This window comes from Martes martes (assembly GCF_963455335.1).
Source record: "Martes martes genome assembly, chromosome: 2".
NCBI classification, from domain to species: Eukaryota; Metazoa; Chordata; class Mammalia; order Carnivora; family Mustelidae; genus Martes; species Martes martes.
Window position 1 is genome coordinate 18,088,389 of NC_137889.1, and position 6,000 is coordinate 18,094,388.

At 42.5% G+C, this 6,000-nt stretch overlaps 1 long non-coding RNA gene across 1 annotated transcript in view; it reads right to left on the reverse strand.

Annotated features, from left to right (window-relative positions):
- LOC308338835 overlaps positions 1-3,216 on the reverse strand; it is a 48,049-nt gene extending 44,833 nt beyond the window's left edge. The window contains exons 1-2 of the long non-coding RNA XR_013966439.1: positions 2,970-3,216; positions 1,438-1,553 (exon numbers count right to left, since the gene is read on the reverse strand). This is a non-coding gene — a long non-coding RNA (uncharacterized lncRNA). The remainder of the gene's footprint in view (positions 1-1,437; positions 1,554-2,969) is intronic.
- Between the last annotated feature and the right edge of the window lie 2,784 nt (positions 3,217-6,000).

The window sequence follows — 6,000 nt, forward strand, 5'->3', positions numbered from 1 at the left end:
CTGTCCTAGGAAAATATTTCTGCCCTTGCTCTCTATGGGGCCCAAACATTATACAGAATTAAACCATGCATAATATACATCCCAATGCTGCTAGACTTTTTTTCTAAGGTTTCAATCATGCCCAGCTATTATGGGTTTTTTTTTTTTTCACCTTTACTCCTTGCCATACAGTAAAATGCAATTTTGCAGGAAATACCAGCTCTCAGGTCAGTCTGGGAAATGCCAGGTTCAATATACATTGCCAGCTTTCCTCACTGAAGGATTTGTCAGAGCCTTCAGCATGCTCGTGAGCACTGGGACTCACCGACTTTTATCAGAGTCTCCAGATTTGTCCCCAGTTTGTCAGAATTTCCAGTTGTATTTGGTCCCAGACTAGTGTTTTGGCCAAGGCACTTTGGAGAGCCATATCATATAAGCTTCTTCATGGTTTTGTCTTGTTTCTTTATCACCTCTTTTCTCCAACGTTTCTTTAGATATGAAAATGATTTTCCTTTTTCCAATTCTGGTTCTCTTAATCAAAGGTCTGATTTAAACAAATGCATATTAAAGACATTACATTTGAAATTGAAATGAAATGAAATACATTTAAGTGTTTGGCAGATAGAGAGAGGCTGGAAATCTGGGGCCCCCGAGCACCCTGGGAGGGTAGTCACAGCCCGTGTTCTGCTCGCCCTGGAAGAGGAAGAGGAGAACTTTGCTGGCAGCTGGCCACATGAGCACAGAGTCCGGAAATGCTTCTCTTCTGCATCGTTGTTCCGTAGCCAGCAGTGATCAGAAAAACACTAGAAGTACATATCCCAGTAAAAAATTTTCCAGAATCCTTGTAACCCTAAACTCGTGCCTTCCCAGAGTTCTTGGGAACCTTGGAATTTTCAGTACTTGCTTCTGCGGTATTTCCTCTCATTTATAAAAATGCCAGATGGCACATATTCATGTTTTAAATTGGAGTGAATTAGAATTAAAGCTAATTTGTGTTTGGGTAGGATGTCTTGGAGGTTGGTATGAACCCCTTGAGAAAATCATCCATCTAGAGATCCCAGAAGTCCTCAAAGCACAAAGGTCAGTGGAAGATAAAATTCATGTCCCAAATGACCCACTGGCAAACCGTCCTCCCCTTTCCCCCCATCCCCAGTCACCACCTCTGTCCTGATATCTTGTAAGAATCACAGCTTCACACACTGTATGACAAGGGCCAGCCCTGGCTGGAGGCTGTAGAGGGGGTGCCCAGAGATGATAGGATGAGTCTCAGTCACGAGGAACCCTCCCACCCCTACACAAACCACACACCCGAGTGTGACACCCTTTTCCCCCACTGCAGCTCTGCACACCCAGGCTGTGACAAAGCCAGAGAAGCCAGCACTTTGCTAGCTGCCCTGTCCCATCCTAAAGCAGTTTGGAGTAAATGAATTCCTCTGGGTTTACCATGAAATTTCCTACCTCCACTGTGTGTGTAGCAGGTTGTTTCGTCTTTATTTTTTAGACTGTCTCAGGATATAGGGTGTACTTGAGAATTGTTTGGGGTCCGATGACTTCTTTCCATGTCCTCCTTCCTCCTGAAAACAGAGATGTTTGGCATCTGTTCATCCATTGTGTGGCCTTTCCATTTTACCCTGCAAAAGCCTCAGAAACCTTCCTCCCCACCTGTCCCCAGTCTTCCTCCCTTTTCTCTAGCCCTATGGTTTCCCTCTCCACCTCCCCAGATTTCCTTCCGGCCCGCTCTGCTGTAGCCATCCAGGGGGGCTACATCCCTCTCTCCCTCCAGCCTGAGCCACAGCCACCATGAACCTAATTATCCTTTCGTTACCACCCGCCTGTGAATAAGGCGGTTGGCCTGGCGGTCAAACCAAATTGAGGGCTATGCTTGCAAACTGCAAAATTTATTCTGCAGGGCCCCAGGTAAGACCTTGAAGTTTAATTTAGCAAACTGAGGAAGCAAGACCAGAAGTCCCTGAGGTGGGACTATCAGCCTTTTTTATCTGATTGCTATGAGCTGCAGTCCGGTGTGGGGGGAGGTAGCCTGGGCTTTGGGGACAGATCTGACTTTGAATCAAGACTCTGCATTCTGTTACTGTGTGATCTCAGGAGAGTTACTTAACTTCGCTTGGCCTTGGTTTTCTTACTTATGAAGGGGAGTTAATAGAAATAGCTACCTTCCAGGTTCCTGGTATAAAGTAGGCAGAATGCCTGGTATTGAGCTCAAGAACTAAAAGCCCCAGGTATGCCTGAGTGGCTCAGTGGGTTAAGCATCTGCCTTCGGCTCAGGTCATGAATGCCAGGATCCTGGGATTGAGCCCCACATTGGGGCCCCTGCTCAGTGGAGAACATGCTTCTCCCTCCCCCTCCTGCTCCCCTGCTGTGTGCTTTCTCTCTCTCTCTGACAAATAAATAAATAGTCTTTAAAAAAAAAAAAAGGCAAAAAGAAGAGGAATAGGGAAGATGGCAGAGAAGTAGGAGACCTAAATTTCACCTGGTCCCAGCCATTCAGCTAGATCGTTATCAAGCCATTCAGAACACCTACAAACTCAACAGGAGATCGAAGAAAAAAAGACCAGCAGTTCTAGGAACAGAAAACCGACCACTTTCCGGAAGGTAGGAACGTGCGGAGAAGTGAATCCAAGGCCTCAGGAAGATAGACCGCGGGGGGAGGGGCCGGCTCCCGGCAAGCAGCGGAGCACAAAATCCTAACTTTTAGAAGTCTGCTCCACAGAGGTACATCGCTCCAGAGGCTAAGCGGGGGTGGAGCCATCACAGGGACTGTGTGGTCTCAGGTCCTGCGGGGTCACAGAAAGACCGGGGGTGCCTGCGTGTGGCAGAGCTCCCAGGTATCGAAGTGGGGAAGCCAGCTGCAGAGACAGAGCCGAGGAGCTTGGCTCTCAGCTCAGGGATGCCATAAACCATGGTCCCCAGTACAGTCGGCAAGTGCTATTTGAGCAGGGACCCCATCAAGTGGCAGATCCGGGAAGACTCACCTTCCTGCTCTGGGAGAAACAGCACGCAGGCATCTGCTGGGTTTGGAGACTCCAAACGGGGCGTGCGCCAGAGATAGAAATGCTCAGTCACAGGCCGGGTGAGCACGGAGTGCTGTTGGAGACCAGGGAGACAGGAGTGATTGAGCGCTTGTCTCTGAGGGTGCACTGAGGAGTGGGGCCCCGAGCTCTCAGCTCCTCCAGGCAGAGACTGAGAGGCCGCCATCTTTATTCCCATCCTGCAGAGCTCTACGGAAAGCGTACAGGGAACAAAAGCTCTGAGAGCGAACCGGAACAGATTACTTAACCTGGCCGATGGCAAGGGCGGTGCAATTTTGCCTCCGGCAAAGACATTTGAGATTCAGGGCAACAGGCCCCTCCTGCAGAAGATCAGCAAGAACATCCAGCCAAGACCAAGTTTACTGATCAATGCGAACTGCAAAACTCCAGAGATAAGAGAATACAGCACATAGAATTCACGGCTCTTTTCCCCCATGATTCTTTAGTCTTTCAAAGTTAAATTCTTTTAATTTTCATTATTGTTGTCAATTTTTAAAAATTTTTTCTTTCCTATCTTTACCTATTTTAACTATTTTATCTTATAAATACCTTTTTAAAGATCTTTCTGGGTTTTCATTGTTAGAGTCATATTCTATCCCTTCATTGTATTTAACCTTATTTTTTGTCTACAAATAAGTTTTTCTTTCTTTAAAATCTTGGGATACAGTTTCTTCTAACAGACCAAAATATGCCCTAAATCTAGCATATGGCTTTTTCTAGTCTGCAGCCTGATCACATTCTCTCCTTTTTTTTTCTTTCTTTTTTCAAACAACTTCTTATCTTGTCAATTCCTTTTTTAAAATCTTTTTAAATTTTCATCTTTACAGTCATAGTCCATCCCTTCATTGCGCTTACCTATATATACATATATGTATGTATGGGTATAGGTATGTGTGTGTGTATATATACATGTATATGTACATATATATACACATATATATTTTCTTTTTTCTTTATTTCTTTAAAATTTTGGGAGGCAGTTTCTTCTAACAAACCAAAATACACCCAAAATCAAGTGTGTGGCTCTGTTCTATTCACCAGTCTAATCATATACTTTTTTTTTTCCTTTTTCTCCCCCTGGTTTTGGGTCTCTTCTAATATTGTTAGTATGTATTTTTCTGGGATCATTGTTACCCTCTTAGCATTTTGTTCTCTCATTCATCTATTCTTCTCTGGACAAAATGAACAATGCAGAGAAACTCAGCTCAAAAAAAAAAAAAAAAAAGAAAGAAAGAAAAAAGAAAAAAGAACAAGAGGCAGTACCAGCTACTAGGAACCTAGTCAATATGGTCATTAGTAAGATGTCAGAACTAGAGCTCAGAATGACAGTTTTAAGATGCTAGCTGGGCTTGAAAAAGGCAAAGAAGATACTAGAGAATCCCTTTCTGGAGAAATAAAAGAACTAAAATTTAACCAAGTTGAAATAAAAAAGCTATTAATGAGGTGCAATAAAAAATGGAGGCTCTTTCTGCTAGGATAAATGAGGCAGAAGAAAGAATTAGTGATAGAGAAGAATTTGAGAGATAAGTGATACCATAAGATGAAACAATATTAGAATAATTGGGATCCCAGAAGAAGAAGAAAGGGGGGGGCAGAAGGTGTATTGGAGCAAATTATAGCAGAGAACTAATTTGGGGAAGGAAACAAGCATCAAAATCCAGGAGGCACAGAGAATCACCCTCAAAATCAATAAAATAGGTCAACACCCCATCATCTAATAGTAAAATTCACAAGTCTCAGAGAAAAAGAGAAAATCCTGAAAGCAGCTCGGGACAGGAGGTGTGTAACCTACAATGGTCAAATGGTAGAAATTGGCAGCAGACCTATCCACAGAGACCTGGCAGGCCAGAAAGGACTGGCATGATATATTCAGAGCACTAAACAAGAAAAAAATGCAGCCAAGAATATTATATCCAGCTAAGCTGTCACTGAAGATAGAAGGAGAAATAAAAAGCTTCCAGGACAAGCAAAAACTAAAAGAATTTGCAAACACCAAACCAGCCCTATAGGAAATATTGAAAGGGGTCCTCCAAGCAAAGAAAGAGCCTAAAAGTGACAGACCAGAAAGAAACAGAAACAATATACAGTAACAGTCTCCTTACAGGCAATACAATGGCACTATATTCGTATCTTTCAATATATGAAATATATTCAATGTAAAAGGGGTAAATGGCCCAATCAAAAGACACAGGGTATCAGAATGGATTAAAGAACAAGACCCATCAATATACTGTCTGCAAGAAACCCATTTTAGACCCAAAGAAACCTCCAGATTTAAAGTGAGGGGGTGGAAAACAATTTACCATGCTAACGGACATCAAAAGAAAGCTGGGGTGACAATCCTTGTATCAGAAAAATTAGATTTTAAGCCAAAGACTATAATAAGAGATGAGGAAGGACACTATATCATACTTAAAAGGTCTGTCCAACAAGAAGATCTAACAATTTTAAATATCTATGCCCCTAACATGGAAGCAGCCAATTATATAAACCAATTAATAACAAAGTTAAAGAAATAAATTGACAATAACACAACAATAGTAGGGGACTTTAATACCCCCCTCACTGAAATGGACAAATTATCTAAGCAAAAGATCAAAAGATCAACAAGGAAGTAAAGGCTTTAAATGACACACTGGACCAGATGGACACCACATATATATTCAGAACATTCCCTCCCAAAGGAACAGAATACACATTCTTCTCTAGTGCACATGGAACATTCTCCAGAATAGATCACATCCTGGGTCACAAATCAGGTCTCAGCTGGTACCAAAAGATTGGGATCATTCCCAGCATATTTTCAGACCACAATGCTTTAAAACTAGAACTCAACAACAAGAGGGAAGTTGGAAAGAGCTCAAGTACATGGAGGCTAAAAAACATCTCACTAAAGAATGAATGGGTCAACCAAAAAATAAAGAAGAATTTAAAAAATTCATGAAAACAAATGAAAATGAACCCGCAACTGTTC